The sequence below is a fragment of the Crinia signifera genome, chromosome 1 (assembly GCF_055691185.1).
Source record: "Crinia signifera chromosome 1, ASM5569118v1, whole genome shotgun sequence".
In the NCBI taxonomy this organism is placed as follows: domain Eukaryota; kingdom Metazoa; phylum Chordata; class Amphibia; order Anura; family Myobatrachidae; genus Crinia; species Crinia signifera.
In genome coordinates this window covers 114,874,402-114,892,000 of record NC_139217.1, presented here as the reverse complement: position 1 = coordinate 114,892,000, position 17,599 = coordinate 114,874,402, and positions in this window count along the sequence as shown.

The following is a 17,599-nucleotide window of genomic DNA, read 5'->3' as shown; positions in this document are numbered from 1 at the left end:
ATCTGGAATCCCCTCTTAATTTATGATTGCAATGTTGAAATTCCTTTATTAAATAATTATATAATTAGTTTAACACAGGTGACACCAATCATATATCAAGAGCATTTTGTCCCTCGAGGAGAATGAGTATGTTGATAGGTATGCAAATCTAATGAACCCTTTCCCTCAGACTCTCCCCTAAATGCCCCCTCCCCCAGCCTTAATCTTACCCTCCATCCATTTCTTGGCTTTACCAAACAGAGGTCAGAGATTGCTTACATTTGTGTATAAGCATTTGTAGGGCAGTCATCCCCCTCAGTTACTGATGAGATGAGATTATGCTAATGCTAATGGAGGGACCAACAGAAGATGGCACTGACAGTAAGGATGGCCATCGTTGCCTTTGCCATCGATGGTTGCCATCGATGGCAAAAGTGCAACTGACCATCGATAGTGTATAAATATTCAATGGATGACCATCGATGTTTTTATATATCGATAGTCATCCATTTTCTTTGATTGATTGGCCTGTAAGCCAATTAAAATGTGGGGGCGGGGCTTCGCGGGTGCCGGGGGTGGAGCTATGCTCTGTGTCCCGACACCTTGGGGAAAAAGCAAAAACTAAACTATTAGTTTAAGCTTGACATTGATGGTGGGAAACCATCTGGTTCTCCCCCATCGATGGCAAAACTATTCGACATTGGACATAAACCATCAATGATTTCTAATCATCGATGGTGGATGGCCATCCCTAACTGACAGCACTATTAGGGGCTAGACCTCCACCTATCTATTATACAGGAGGCTCTCTGCATAGCCAGTAGTATAAATAATAACTGTGGGCACAAGTATAAATGCAATTATTTGCTGAGAAAGTCCAGGATGGGCAAAGCACTGGCCTCACACATCTGTCTTCATTGAACACCTCACATGACTGACCTGCTAGGCTGTTTTATGCCATTATTTATGTCAACTAATTTTTTCAACAGCTGCAAACTGAGGGCCAGATGCACTAAGCTTCAAAAGTGATAAAATGGTGAGTGATAAACAACCAGCCAATCAGCTACTAACTTTCATCATGTCACAGGCTGTGTTTGAAACATATCATACATGAGCTGATTGGAAGCTTAGTGCGCCTGGCCCCGAATGAGATACATTTTCTCTTTACCATTTCCATTGGCCAATTTTGTATCTTTGCATTTTCTAAATTTTTCCTTTCTTTATTAGAATAACATAAGTGTATGAGGTACACAGAAAAGCAAAGTTCTAGCAAACGTTCTAAAGAGAGAAATTTGACTACATCAACCAATCAGAATCTAGCTAGCGTATTGAATATACTATGGAAATTATAGCCAACATTTGATATGTTATTATGAGCAACTTCTCTCTCCACTTGCCTTCTTAAGAAAGTTTGACACATTCTCATATAAGACATTTACTTTATATTCAGAGAAACATAAGCCGTAACATAGCTCTGTCCAGTGGTGTATTGATAATGGGTGCAGGGTGTGCAATGTACACAGGCTCTTTGATCCATAGCGGCCCACACTGCGCCCTGAGCCCATATTTTCAATACTTACTGCTCCAGAGTCCTTTGGCAGAAACGTTAGCAGTTAAGCTGGGTACACATCTTTACAAAAGAAAAAAAAAACAAGGTAGCAGCGCTATAATTATTCAACAATTAATAACAAGTGGATCAAATTAATAGAAAATTATAACAAATTTAATGGCACATAAAAAACAATTATCCGGATGTAAAATATCATAAAATAAGGTTTAAAACTCAAAACTTGATAAGAGTGGATTATTGGTATTCCATATAACCTGCACTGGACGATTCAGAGTCCTGTATGGAGAAGTCCATGAATGAACCACAAAGTTGGGAATAGCCGCTGGAGGTTTTATTGGATGGAGTCCTTCTTTGAATTAGGGCAAATAGTACCCACGGAAGGTATGGTCTCAACGATGAATGCGGTGAAATTTTTGTAAATCCCGAATGGTGGTGGTGCGTTCTCCCAGGTGGTACGAATTCCAATCCAGAGAGTTTAGCAGGCAGGTAAATAGGTAAAAATCCACTAGGCACCTACCTTTACACATCTTTACAACCTCTGTTTTATTGCGACCGTTCGACCGACCGTAGACGCGTTGGACCGTCCACTAACAACAGCCGATACGTGCGTACACACCTGTACAATTTTACTTGCGACGTCCGATGTACTCCCATCCAAACAGTCGAAATAAAAAGATTGTACCACTGTACACACTCTCTCGATTGTCATTGCATGATGGTGCACCCCTGTTGCACAGGTACTTGTAGTGCCACGTAAAAAGATGTAGTCAGCCGGCAGGGTGACTAGAGACAGACATACGGCAAATAGCCGGGGTGCGCGTCTAGATGTAGTCAGCCAGCAGGGTGACTAAAGACAGACATACGGCAAATAGCTGGGGTGTGCGTCTAGACTGCGTACACACTGCACTTTTGTTCCGATATGGACCCGGCCGGATGAAAATTAAACAGCAATGAACCTTCGACCGACCGAGTATGGACGGACAAGACCGTTTTTGGCCGTTTATCACTCGTACGGGACAGCGTACACACCTATACAATTGAACGGCCATCCGACCCAGAACGGAAGAACGGGCCGACGATTGTATGTATGTGTACCCAGCTTTACTCTGAGCACTAAGAGGTCTCCGGAAGATTGGCGTGGCGCCCCGTCTACCAACATTTTGCACACGTGCAGTAGGAAAAATTGTTGGGAACCAGTCACTTCTGCTGCCTGCTATGGAGGAGGGGTCCCAGATAGAGAGGCCACCTCCTCACTTAATATACCACTGGCTCTATCCGTGGTTTGGTACCGTAACAAGCAAAACAACCCTAAAGTAACATAATTTTTTACCATGTAAAGACCATAACAGAGAGATATACCCAGTTATCCCTGGCATTTTTCCACAGAAATCTTTCTGTTGTAAAACCTATTTTTCTCCTGTACTTCGAAGTTATCTTCGCATTCGCTACATGTATTTTGCTATTTCATATACTTGGGTAGCTGGAAGGAATCAAAATACAGGAAATTGAAAATAGAACAGAAGTTAAAAAAAAGCCATAGAAGTAATAATACTTTTTAATGTATTTGCAGCACTGTTGCCAACTGTAGACCCAGGTGTCCATCTTTAAAATGATATTGGTCACTTGCCAGATTCGACTTGTTCACTGTCAGTTAACTATACTTGAATATCTTCCAGTTAGGCGGTCATGTTTCCCTACAGAAACTTCAACAGTTTTTAACTAACTTGGAGTTTTTCGACCACGCTTGTAGGAGACAATGCTTTTACATTCTGTAGTGTTAATGGTATTGATTTCCACACAGCTCGCTGCACATAAACTTGGATTTAATGTACAAGATATAATTTTAATCAGAATTGACATTTCTTCTTGGAAGAATAACACAGGTAATATTAAAAATGAATTAATACATTATTGGAAAACAGTATTTCCATACTTGAAATTTTTCCCTTAATAAAATGTAAATGATCCCACTATTAACTCAAATGAAAGTCTAGTGTGAAATCTGTTTTGGGCAAATGTATAACTTAAATGTAAGCCAATGTATCACTTTAGAATTTTAAGAACTAAAGACAGTTCATTAGGAACAAACTCTAGTTGAAACCATTTAATAATTGCTTGTGTTTAAATAATGACAATGTGTTCAAGTTAAAGAATGCAATGTTCATAAGCATAGTGGTTAGAGTTACAGAATAATAATTACATGTAGTCATTTAAGACAGTTAGGGGTAAATTTACTAAGACGGGAGTTCTATTTCAGGATGTTGCTTTGGGCAACCAATCAGATACTATTATCTTCTAGAAGGTGCTATATAAATAAGAAGTAGATTCTGATTGGTTACCCGTTGCAATATCCCATGTGAAATAGAAAAGAAGAACATAACATTCCTATTGTACACAATCTCCTACAACATTGATATATACTGTACAAGTAAGTACATCATAAACATATTGATAGAGCTGAACACTATAACTATCAGAAATGCTTGAATATTAGCATTGTACAGTAGTCTACAGGCCCAGATTGAAATGGGAGGTTCAAAATGTGTCCCAGTTACATAATTTGTGTTTGACCCCCTACCCCAAGTTTACCTCTGCCATGATACACTATGGGTCTAATTCAGACCTGATCACTGCTGTGTAAATGTGCACTGGTGAGAGAGCAGGTAGATGTCACTCCACTATTGTGAAATCCTGGCTTGCGAATGAATGTGCACACTGGGCGAATGGATGTGTACAGCTAGCAAAGAATTTGCAACCGAGCGAAAGTGTCCACATTCCACCCCAAAATGCTCACCATAGAATGATCATTTTCACTGGTTACCACTCAACGCAAGCGCTGCATAGCCCTGGATTTACCTGGTGGCTACAATGAACAAAGGCATATTCGGCTTGGTGCTGACGTCACACGTCTTTCCTTAAAACCCTTGGGCATGTTTCCATTTTCCTTGCCATACATATTTTTTTTGCAAACCTGGCATTTTTCTGGACATTTCCATTAAATGGCTGGGTACCACCGCCAGATAACTACTTTCTGTCAATCACCTTGCGAACTACTAGCGAAGGACAAAAGTACCAGGATTCTTTCACTAGCGGGCATCACGCACACACACGCATTGTGGCTCATAAGCATGCGCAGTTCATTGATACACTCTTTGATAGCATATACAGTATTTACAACTTTACAGTACAGGATATCTGCTTTCATAAGCATTTTTTTTTGGGGGGGGGGGTCATTAGGTCAACAGTATCTATGTCGACATTCAAAAGGTCGACCACTATTGGTCGACAATCAAAAGGTAGACACATGAAAAGTTCAATATGCATTAGGTCGACATGGTCAAAAGGTCGACATGAGTATTTCATGATTTTTTTTTTTTTTTTTTAAACGACTTGTTCATACATTACCATCCCAGTGGGCACAGTGGGAGAATAATAATGAGAGAACCTAGAACCACAAGTACAGTTACAGCTGCTGTATAAGGGAGTGTGTAAGGCTCCCAATGGAACAACAGTGGGAGAATAAAATAGTAAAATAGTGTGCCCAAAGCATGACAAGCGCAGCGCTACACTTAAATGGTGTCCATTTTGACCTGTGTCGACATGTACATAAAAAAAGTGAAAAACACATGTCGACATTTTGCCATGTTGACCTTTTTCAATGTGACCTTTTGCTTGTGTTGACCTTTTGACTATGTCAACCTTTTGCATGCCAAGTTTTTTTGATGTGTCAACCATTTGATTGTCCACTAATAGTGGTCGATCTTTTGACTGTTGTCCACAGTGTCCACCTAATGACCCATACCCACAGGGGATGGCCCAAGGAACATAATTGCCCTGCTAGAACACTGCTCATATGGATCGTGGTATGGTCTTATAGCCCCACAAAGGGCTAAAACGTTTTAGAGGCTTATCAGAACTGGATATATTTCACAATATTATCTTGAGAGAAAATATTATTGTCTGAACAGCAAACTTCCTGTAAGAAATCCTATTGAAATACACAGAAATCAGTCCCTTAGCCTGTTTTTTACAAATGTATATACAATGTGAAACATGTAAAGTTCTAACAAGGTCCCTTAGCACATATATCTATAAATGTTTTAGTAACTTTTTATGTTAGTAGATTTTTGTTTTCGATTAGTAACCTACTATACCATATACCTAACTGTCAACTGCAATTGAAGCAGCAACGTGAATGAAACATGTGTTAATGTGCTATAAAGTCCATGCACCCAATGCATTTAATCAGAGTTGTGATTCTTTTAGAAATTATTTATCGGCGTTTATTCATAATCTCTATAGGTCAATCCAAGGCTCAACAGGATCAAGGGTTAGTTACTGGAATCAATGTTGTGCTTATATCTGTACAAGAAATGGATTCCAGATTTTCAGTAAATGTACAGTGATAAAAGCAGTTAAGTGCACAACAATGCTCGCTTGACCCATAATCGTTATGAAGAAATATGTACCATAAAGACGAATGTTCACAAAATATTAGTCATAATTCCTTACAGCGCACCTTCATCAACTTTAGAGGGTCCCGCGGGAGCAGAATGTTCGCTGCAGCTGTGCGAGATGAAGTATATTCCAGAACTGCTAAAAATATTTTCTGTTTCTTCATTCATTGCAGCCAATCACAATCTCTCTGGAGCTTTATCTGGCCCAACATTTCCATTATGCAGGGTGACAGTGATAGGTCGCAGGGAAGAACGTCGCAGCCCTGAAATAAAACTGTCCCAAACTACAGTACCTTCACCCACCAAGCTGTGCTTTGCCTCTGAGATTAATTAAATGTTATACTTCATTTTTGGTGTATATACCAACTAGGGCAGCATATAAGGATTTTTCTGTATAGATCTGCAAAAACAATTATAAAACTATAATGGGCATCTTTATTTTATCAAACTTTTGTTTTTAGGCTGAAGTTACAGGGTTGTTTTTTTAGTTTTTTTTACAGCGGAGCATACGGTATATTTAGTTTAGGAAAAAGGTTGATTTAAATTGATGTTGTTCAGTAATGGAAACTGGGAAATAATCTGTTTATTTTAAGGTTTACAAGAGATCTGTTTACATGATGGGCCTGCAGACTGTCACCAAAGAATAAACTCAGAGGGCTGCGTCTAGCACCGACTGACAGTAGGGATAAATACAGTATGGCTAAATAAGCTAAATTCTCTGATGGACGCTACTTTTTTTGATAATATAGTTTTTTCAAAATACTCATAGAACATCTCGTAGAAAAGGATGTCACTAGACGAAGAAATATTTAAAATATTGTATTTTTTGAATAGAAACTAATATTGCTTTTAAAAAAAGAGCACCATTCTAATTAACATTTTAATATTTTTTTAAATGTATCAAATTGTTTTCAAATGTATTTTATTTCAGTACAGGAATTTAATTAATGTGGTGGGTGTAATTGGCGAAGCACAAGTTACTTACAGTAGTATATAACCAGCTATAGATATTGAATGCAGGTGATTTGTCATCTTTCTCTGAAAGGGTCTCGCTCCATCCTGGGGGTGGAGATAAAGGTGATGAGCCCAATGAATTAATGCTCCAGCCTCCAACTTCCCATCAGCACTAGGTATAGCCATCAGTGTGGTTATCATTGATGGTTGCCATCAAAGGGGACAAACAATGGAATGCCCGAACAGACGAACACCCGGGCATTCCGGAGCCCCCCTCCCTCCCCAAGTGGCTTCAAACTTCTCCAAGTGGCCGCAAACAGCTGAAGCCAGCAGCAGCAGCCCATCTGTGGTGAGTATTTCTGAGACAGGACAAACCTGCCCTGGTAAATAAATCCCACCAATCAAGGGGTTATGGTCCACTTAAGGGAGTTGGTTGATTGTGTTGCATTCAGTACCATTGAGAGCGGGGGCAGGTACTTTTTACCCAGGCCCGGGTCTGATGGAGGGTCCTGGGTCCCACGCCCCCCTCCCTCGCTGCTCAGTGCCATGTGCTGTGCGGGGGAAAGAGGCAGCACATGGCACAGCCTGCCCTCCCCACAATTTTTTACAGGGGCATGACCACACCGCCATTGACCACGCCCCCTTTTTTCTGGGGCCCAGCAGCATTTTCAGTGGCCCTGGTTGTATTCAGAAAGTCTTTCCAATGACATATCACAATGCATGAAAACAACAGAAATAGCATGGACCCTTATGACAGCATCCTTAAGGGCTCGTCCGATTAAACCCATCTTTAAAATTAGATAGTCCATTAGGATGATAAGGGAGTGTGCAAAGTTTTAAGACAATTAATTAAAGCATTCAAGAGTTATCATGGAACATCCATACACACACACACACACACACACACACACACACAGACACCCAAACATCCTACAATTATACATATGTAGATTATTATTAGAATTACATACCAGTGACATATATTTATTGGTGCCTATTTGGCCTCGTAACCTGCTCTCAACCTGCTCTAAACCCTGCAATACCCAGTGTGATAATAAATATACAATTTCACTTAAATCATAGTACTATTTCATGTGAGTATATTCATACAGGATGGCACTAGCGACCTGCCGGACAGTGCTTTACTAGAGATATAGGAGGTTATTCAGACCGGATAGGCCAAACAGCGACAAAAAAAAAGATGAATTTATTTGAAATCCCCTTGCAGTTTGACTTAAATGAAGTTGCCGTTTGGGGGTGGTAACCGGCCGTTTTCTTGTAGTGCTGGGAAAACTCCAATCATGCCTAGGAGCAGGGGAGCCGAGAGGGGGGTGGAGAGGGTACTAATTACCCAGGCCCAGGCTTACTGGAGGGGCCCGGCAGGGGCCCTGGTTCGACTCCATTCTTCGTCCATCCCGGGCAGCAGCATACACATCTACTGCCTCCTGTCAGCACAGTACATGCTGAAGGTGTGTGCTGCTGCCAGGGGGGGGGGGGGGGGGCATAGCCTCCCGCGATTAGCCTTTACCTCTAAACATTTTTGGGGCATAGCCTCCCGTGATTAGGCCACGCCCTCCACATTTTACCGGGGCTCGGCATACCTCTCGGCTGCCCTGCCTAGGAATTATCACGATTAATGATTTTAAGAAATTGCCATGAATAATACATGGATCTGACTAGTGACTGCATCTGTTAAGAAACTGCTCCTTTAAGAGCACAGTCACTAGTATCATTACCTTAGAATACAGCTGTATATATATGCAGATGTGAAGACCAGAGACATGCAGTCAGGGGAGTCAGAGGGACTGGGCAGATGGGAGGGACTGGGCAGACGGGAGGGCAGCAGCCGGGGGGGAATGCTGCTTAGCCCCCCATGACTGCCACTGAATGAGAGTCGGGGAGTGGACGGGGGGGGGGGGGTAATGTAAGTGGCATTCTGTGGAAAAAGGCATTTAATAATGTGTGGCATATGTAAGGCATAATGTGTGGCATATGTATGTGTAAGGGCAATTAATAATGTGGAGCAAAAGTAAGGGGCATTTTACGGGGCATCATGTGTAAAAGGGAATTTAAAAATGTGGGGCATATGTAAAGGGCATTATGTGTATATGGGAATTTAATAATGTGGGGCATTGCCACTGAAAGAAAATAAAAGTGATAATAAACAATGTTTACAGCCCTTTACGGGCTTTCTGGGGGGTTGCGGGTCCCAGCTGTGGACTTAAAGGATAGCACTATGTATGAAGATCCCGGCAGCTCTAACTGTCCCTAAGCTTACCTAGATCATCTGGCTTCTCATTCTTTTTCCACGCCATCTGTGTTCCGGTCCTCCGCGAGTGTGCCACGACTACCGGAAGTTCGGGTTTGTGCGGACTTGCGTGTTCCCCGGCTTTCAATGCATTTCGAGAGACTTGCTCTCTTTGTCAAGGATCCTGAAAAGGGATATTCTCGTGAGGAAGACTGTCACTGGAACCTGCTCAGTTAAGACCAAGAATGTGTCAATCTAAAACCCCTCCTTTCTTTTGCAGGTGTGCATCTACAGTAGTTCACTGTATGCTGTGGTCGCATCCTATTTATGTAATTCACCTGACACAGTATAGCATACCGTAAACATGGTTATTTTCCTTGTTTAGGGTCTTGTAAGAGTCATAATTGTATTGAGATTTCCTCTGTCAGCAGGGCTGGTGGGACACTGGAACATGGGATTACAGGCAGGGATATAGTATGGACTTAAAATACTATATCTCCCCCTTGCAACCCCATTGTGCCACTGTTCTTTAGGTGCCACAAGGTAATAGGGCACATTTCAGGAGCCTCTCTTATAGTTTGACTAGCTGAGACACCCGGCATTGTTTGGTTGTACACAGGGCCGGTGCAAGGCGATTTGGCACCCTAGGCAAAACTTCTAATAATGTGCCCCCCCCTTACCCGGTTTCGTTATTCGTTAGGAATAAAGTATATATATGTTTCTGTGCAGGCACTCGGTGCGCATCAATGTACTTCAAAGGAAGAGCCAGATCACTCAAGACTATAATACATTATATATATTTCCTTCCAACACCTGTACTCCAGTATCCCTCACACACCTGCACGCTGCAGTTTCCCTTACTCACATGTAACCAGGCCCTGCACCCAGCCTCATCCCTAACACATGTTCCCTAGCCCTGCACCTCCCCCAAAACCCATGTCCCCCAGCCCTGCACCTCCCCCAAAACCCATGTCCCCCAGCCCTGCACCTCCCCCAAAACACATGTTCCCCAGCCCTGCAACACACATGTCCCCCAGCCCTGCTCTTTACCCAACACACATGTTCTCCAGCCCTGCACCTCCCCCAACACACATGTTCTCCAGCCCTGCACCTCCCCCAACACACATGTCCCCAGCCCTGCACTTCCCCCAACTCACATGTAAAACCATCCCTGCACCTCCCCTCCCTCAAATACATAAAGTATGTGCTGCCAGTCACCTGTTCTGATGAATACACTAAGTGTAAGATGCAAACTTTACATTATAACCGTTTATGTTTCGATTCATTGGGGTCAATAGACTGATACAGGTCAACTTCATTTAAGTGTTTAAGACTATCAGGTCCTCCTAGACAACTTAAAGTTACTTTGTCTTTTCCGTCTTCAACGCAAAATTGAATAAAAACGTAATCCCTCCTATCGTACCACTTTGCAGATGCTGACTGCATGTCGATGCAGTTCTCCCTGCTCTCCGCACATGATCCACGCTGCTTCTCTTGTTGTGTCCACCGCACGCTGCTTGGGGCCTAATTTTTAAAACTGCCATCCTGTCTGTCACTGCAGTGCCATTGCTAGATGTGCCAGGTGTTTGTGCCACCCACTTGTATCGCTTTTATTGTTTGTCCTCCATTTTCTACAAGACAAAGCACCCGTGGGCTCATATGACAGACAGCAGCATACCTGGGCTTAGACGCCAGATTTAGCAGCACCCCTGGGCTTATACAGCAGACAGAGCAACTCTTTTTTGTTGTGGGAGCCCAAACAAACCAACTATTTCAGCCACAGTTATGGTAGACCCTGTTGCTGAAATGGTTTGTTAAACTGTGCATGTCCTGTTTATGTAGGACAATGTCATCTTGCTCCTCTTTTTGGTGGGGTCCAAACAAAATAATTATTTCAGCCATAGTTGTGGCAGTCCAATTTTTATGTTTAAAACAAAAAAAATAATCCAGATCCAAAACACAAAACATGTGATGTTTTGAAACAGATCCAGATCCAAAACACTGCTGGAGATACAGATCCAAAACACGTTTCACGAAAAACTAAAAGTGGCCGATGCACATCCCTAGTTTAAACAAGCTTTATTTAGCTATATGCAGCCAATGTGGCTACCGATGGAGACATTTAGTTAATCGTCAATGTCTGCTAATGGTTCTACCTAGTCATACATTACATTTATCCCAATAACTATATCTATATATCTATTCCCCACAACCCCACACACACTCCGTAAAAGAATGATTTAGGAAAGCTATTACAGAATGCCTTTGGAAAGTCGAGCTGTAAATTAATCAGTAATTCCATTTAGGCAAAATGAAAGGCTCTTGGGAATGATCTGCCATTTAGATTGTTTTGTCTCTGTGTATTATATGTCATGTGCACTTGGAAAGGTTAAAGAGAAACATTCCATTTGAGAAATGAAATCTTTAAAAACTATAAAGCTGAAACTAAACAAATATATGCAGATATCATCTTGGTTTCTCAATGAACTCTTAAGGGGAAAAAACACAAACACACATGGAACGGATAAACAATTTGAAACACCTGCTATGACTGCAAGGTCCAAAAGACTTTTAATTGGAAACCAACCTTTTTAAGGTAATTACTTTCAAAAAAGATCACAAGTCAATTTGAGACATTGCATATTTGTCATTCCCTTCTAGATTCATGTTCTCCATGTCCCCTGCAATGTTTCTCTGAGAAGGAGAAATCAGAGCAATGAATCACCAGAAGTATATAGCTTGTTATTAAAGAGCTGTCCAAAGAATTTATGAGACCATTGGAGTGTTGGTAAGCCAGAAACCCCTTACCTCATCCAAATTCATCTATAACACAACACCTCTCCCTCCCAACTACACTGCTCTCCTTAATGTCACCTTACATTTGGCAGTCTTGTTCTTACACAGCATATGTTTTCTGGATTTAAAACATTAAACTCTAATAAGAAATTATGGTAGGTGCCAAAGTTGAACTGTTCCAGTGGTTTTCAAATTGGGCCATTTAGTAAACATTTCTTAAAGATTAAAAAAAATCTTAACCCTTTTATAGCCGAGCAGTTTTCTTGCCTTGGACGGATCATTTTGTATGTTTTTGTTATATATATATATATATATATATATATATATATATATATATATATATATATATATATATATATATATATATATATATATATATATATGTATATATGTTATATATGTCATTTTCACCTGGCAAAACCATGCTTTGTATACATGAGAATGTTTTATATAATTTAATGTCAATTTGTAGGAGCTGCTTTGTCAGCACATAAGAACATACAGTATATTACAATAACCTTGTGTCTTATATAACTGGACTTATATGGGCAAATCATTGGGAAGTAAATCATTTTTCATAAATTCTTTCTATTGTTTAGCAGCATGGAGGTGTTCTCTCAAACAATCACCTGACACAGTTATAGGATCTGGGAACAACTGCTGTCAAGTTTTGAATTTTCTTTTTAAAGATAGCATGCTGGTATAAACAACACATGTACATAGTTATAGTTTTATAGCAATACTTTAGGGAATAGGGTTAAAAGTGGATCGTTGGGACTATTCTCAAATCCACAGCACGCAAGTAGACAACAGACACATTTTATCATAAAAATTTGCAAAGCATTCCTCATTTACTGTTCCCCTGGTCTTGTCTGCTTATTCCTTGATTATTTCATGTTTGACCATCCTCCCCACATACCCAGAGCACGATTAAGGCTGCAGGGGGCATTGGGTACTTAAAACAGAGGGTGGGGTGGGAGCTCAGGATTAAATAAAAGCACAGAATACATACATACACACACACTCCACACCACACATACATTTCATACACAACATACAACATACATACTTACACAACACACACAGCGTTCATACACACCACACACACACACACACAGTAAACATAATATACAATGGTCATTGAAAAGACAAAGTCTTCTGAAAAACACAATTTATAAGTTGTGTAGTAACAAACACTGAAAATCATTGATATTGATGTTAGGATGTGATGAGTGCAAAACTGCAAATAAAAAACCATTACCTCAGCAATAGGGTGAGAAACCCCTCGGCAGCGAAGGAGTTAAGTGCTTGTGTGTTATTTAAAGAGGATATGTAGATGCATTCTATATTATAAAAGGCTAACGGTGCTCCTCAACTCTACAGGGGGGATTCAAGTGTTTTGCGCACAGTGGCCACTAGATGTCGCCCAGCACAGCAATTCAAGTGTTGCTCCATGTGATTGTGCGCAACATCCAGAAATGACATTCCTGTCATGTTGTTCCATCGCTTTGAGGCGTTGGTATCTAATTTCCATATAAAGATAAGTGGGAACAAACATGTACATAAAACATACACATTCCATTCCACACGATTTTTTCATTTCACTTATTTTTGTAAATGACCCTGAAGGAATAGTGTAAAGTGTATAGTAAAAATAAGTGTTTCAGGTCATCCAACTGCAAGGCATTAAATGTGCATTTCATTTTAATTTTATCTTATGATGTTCCACTTCCTATATACTGTATGTATAGAAAGCAGCAATGTTAGCTTAAAAACATATGTTGATAACATCAAGCTCTTTTCATTGTACTTCATCTATCTCATGTTGGAAAGTAATCTTGCTGACTCCTGCATTACTTCATGTCAGATGGATATTACACCTGCTTTTTATACAGAACATTAATGTCTTGCATTGTTCTGGAACTCTAGTATATTCACTATGCTCCTAATTTAAATATTATGATGTTCATTGCAGTACAGTATACTGTATTTTGGGTTTTACCGTTGATTTAGGGGCTGATTCAGACCTGAATCAGGCCCTAAATCCCCCCCCCCCTTACGCTTACACATCCGCTCGTATGCAGACGAACGGCGGATAAATTATTTGATGGTCATTGACCATCGAATGATTGTGCAGCATACTAACTTGTCATATGCCCGCTGTCCACTGATTTGGGTAGTTAGGTAGGTAGGTCTCTTCCATCTGCTGGTCCTGAAGAAAATCTATCTGGGTACCTGTGGAAGGAATCCATACTCACCAGAGTCCTCCTGCATAGATCAAGTAGGCATCTAGGGGACTTGGCAAAAAAACTGAACTGAGAAGCCGCAGAATGTTTGTTTACATCCTGCGGCTTCTTCCCCCGAATAGCAGCCAATCAAAGGTCTCTAGGTGCTAGGCGACCAATAGCTCTATTCGGGGGGAGAAGCCGTAGGATAGGACATACATCCTCCAGCTTCTCCTCAGTCCGTGCAGGGCTTAACGTTCATTGTGTTTCTATTTTGCCAAGTCCCCTGGATGCCTACTTAAAATAGTAGTAGTAGTAGTACGTTTATTTATAAGGTGCCGCAAAGTGTCCGCAGCGCCGTACATAGCAAATAAAAAACAAATGACAGGGTAACTTACAGGGTGTGTTGAAAAATGCAGTATAAATAGGGGTATAGCTGGTAGAAATAAAATCAGCATCAGTTCAGAAGTAGGTGTCAAAATTGTCGAGGAGACTGAAGATGAAGTAGAGGAAGGGAAGAACAGGACAGGAGGACAGGTGAGGTAAAGAGGTAGGGTGAGTACGTGAGGCAGGAGGACCCTACTCATAAGAGTTAACATACTAAAAATAGGTGGGTGGACGAATGAAAAACAACAGGATAAGTAGGAATGGAGGGGAACGGAGGCAGGATAGGAGGATCAAAAGAGGTTAGGAGGAGGGATAAGCTAGTCGAAAAAAGTGGGTTTTGAGGGAGAGCTTGAAGGAGGTAAGGGAATCAGAAAGCCTGATGGGTGGCGGGGAGTTGTTCCAGTGCAGGGGGGCAGCGCGAGAGAAGTCTTGGACACGGGAGTGGGAGGAGGTGATTAGGTGAGAGGTCAGTCGGCGGTCAGCGATGGAGTGAAGAGGACGGGAGGGAGTGTGGATAGAGATCCGTGAAGAGAGGTAAGGAGCGGTGGAGGAGGAGAGAGCCTTGTAGGTGGTGGTGAGGAGTTTAAAGAGAACTCGGAAAGGAATGGGGAGCCAGTGAAGAGATAGACAGAGGGGGGAGGCGGAGGTAGAGAGGTGGGAGAGGAAGACGAGCCTAGCAGCAGCGTTAAGAATGGTTTGGAGAGGTGCGAGGCGGGTGAGAGGTAGCCCAGAGAGAAGGATGTTGCAGTAGTCAAGGCGGGAGATGACAAGAGAGTGAATGAGAATTTTGGTCGCGTCAGTGGAGAGGAATGGTCTAGTGCGTGAGATGTTGCGTAGGTGAAAGCGGCAAGACTGTGAGAGAGCACGAATGTGGGGGGTGAAAGAGAGGGAGGAGTCAATGATGACACCGAGGCAGCGCGTTTGGTCGGTGGAGGTGATCTCGGTTTCACCAATGCTGATGGAGATAGTGGGAGAAGAGGGGATGTTCGGGGGATGGAAGATTAGAAATTCAGTTTTAGCCATGTTTAGTTTCAGGAAGCGTTGGGTCATCCAGGCTGAGATGGCTGTGAGGCATTCGGAGACCTTGGACAGGAGTGATGGGGATAGGTCGGGGGAGGAGAGATAGATTAGGGTATCATCAGCATAAAGGTGGTAATGAAAACCATAGGAGCTATTGAGAGTGCCCAGAGAGGTGGTGTAGAGGGAGAAGAGGAGAGGGCCAAGGACTGACCCTTGGGGAACACCGACTGGCTGCGGGGTAGTAGGAGAGGAGGAGCTCGGAGTGGAGACGGAGAAGGAGCGATCGGAGAGGTATGAGGTGAACCAGGAGAAGACCATGCCAGTGATGACCGTGCCAAGGAGCGGAGGGTGTTGAGCAGGAGAGGGTGGTCAACAGTGTCAAAGGCTACCGACAGATCAAGCTGGATGAGGATAGAGAAGAGGCCTTTGGATTTAGCCGATAGTAAATCGTTAGTGACTTTGGTCAGGGCAGTTTCAGTGGAATGTTAAGGGCGGAACCCGGATTGGAGGGGGTCTAGAATGGAGTTAGCAGTAAGGTGGCTTAGGAGACGATTATAGGTCAGACGTTCTAGGAGCTTGGAGGCAAAAGGGAGGAGGGAGATGGGCCTGTAGTTGGATGGAGAGTTGGGGTCCAGATTTGTTTTTTTGAGAATCGGGGAGACAAGAGCGTGTTTGAAGGAGGAAGGGAAGATCCCAGAGGATAGGGAAAGATTAAAGAGGTGAGCCAGGTGAGAGCAGACTGACAGACTGAGACGACGGATAATATTGGAGGGGATAGGATTGAGCGGGCAGGTGGAGGGAGAAGCGGATTGAAGGATAGAGTGGACTTCAACAGCAGTGGTGGGGTAAAATGAGGACAGGGGTTGGAAGGAGGGGAGTGGAGATGTAGGAGGGGAGGAGGGAGAGGGTGAGGTCATGGCAGCAGTGATGGCAGTCCTGAGAGAGGAGTTTTTGGTTGAAAAGTAGGTAGCAAAATCAGCGGCTACGATGGAGGACGGAAGAGCTGAAGGAGGGGGGGAGAGCAAGGAATTGAAGGTGGCGAAGAGCCTGCGGGGATTGGATGATTGGGAAAGGATGAGGGACTTAAAGTAGGATTCCTTGGCCAGAGCAAGGGCAGAGCTGAAGGAGGAAAGAATGAATTTGAAAAAGGAGATAATCCGCAAGGGAGCGTGATTTCTTCCAGAGGCGCTCAGCAGTGCGAGAGCACTTTTTAAGGAATCGGGGGATAGGCGAGTGCCACGGTTGGGGGTTGGAGCATCGAAGGGGGATAGAGGAGGGAGGGCAGGCAGAGTCCAGTGCCGAAGATAGGGTGTCATTATAGAGGGAGGTGGCGAGGTTCGGGCAGGACATGAGGGCGATTGGGGCGAGAAGAGGACACAGCGTGTTTGAGAAGGCAGCAAGATCAAGTGTGTTGACGTTATGCCGTGAGACAATGCGCTTGGGAGGGGGGGTGAGAGAGGGGGAAGCAGTGAGGGAGAAGGAGATGAGGTGATGGTCAGAAAGAGGAAAAGCTGTGATAGTGTAGTCAGTAAGGGAACAAGAGCGAGAGAAGACGAGATCGAGGGAGTGTCCTTGGATGTGGGTGGGAGAGGTAGTCCACTGAGATAGGCCAAGAGAGGAGCAGAGAGAGACGAGTTTGGAGGTGCCAGGATCAGCGGGGTTATCCAAGGGGATGTTAAAGTCACCAAGAATGACAGATGGCAGGTCAGAGGAGAGGAAGTGTGGAAGCCAGGCGGCGAAGTTGTCAAAAAATTGGGAGATAGGGCCAGGGGGGCGGTAGATTGCAGCGACACGGAGGTGGTAGGGGTAGTATAGACGGATAGAGTGAGACTCAAAGGAGGAGAAAAGGAGAGAGGGTTCAGGGTGAATGACACTGTAGGTGCATGAGGCTGAGAGGAGAAAACCCACGCCGCCACCTTGGCGACCGTCAGGCCTGGGAGTGTGAGAGAAAGAGAGGCCACCG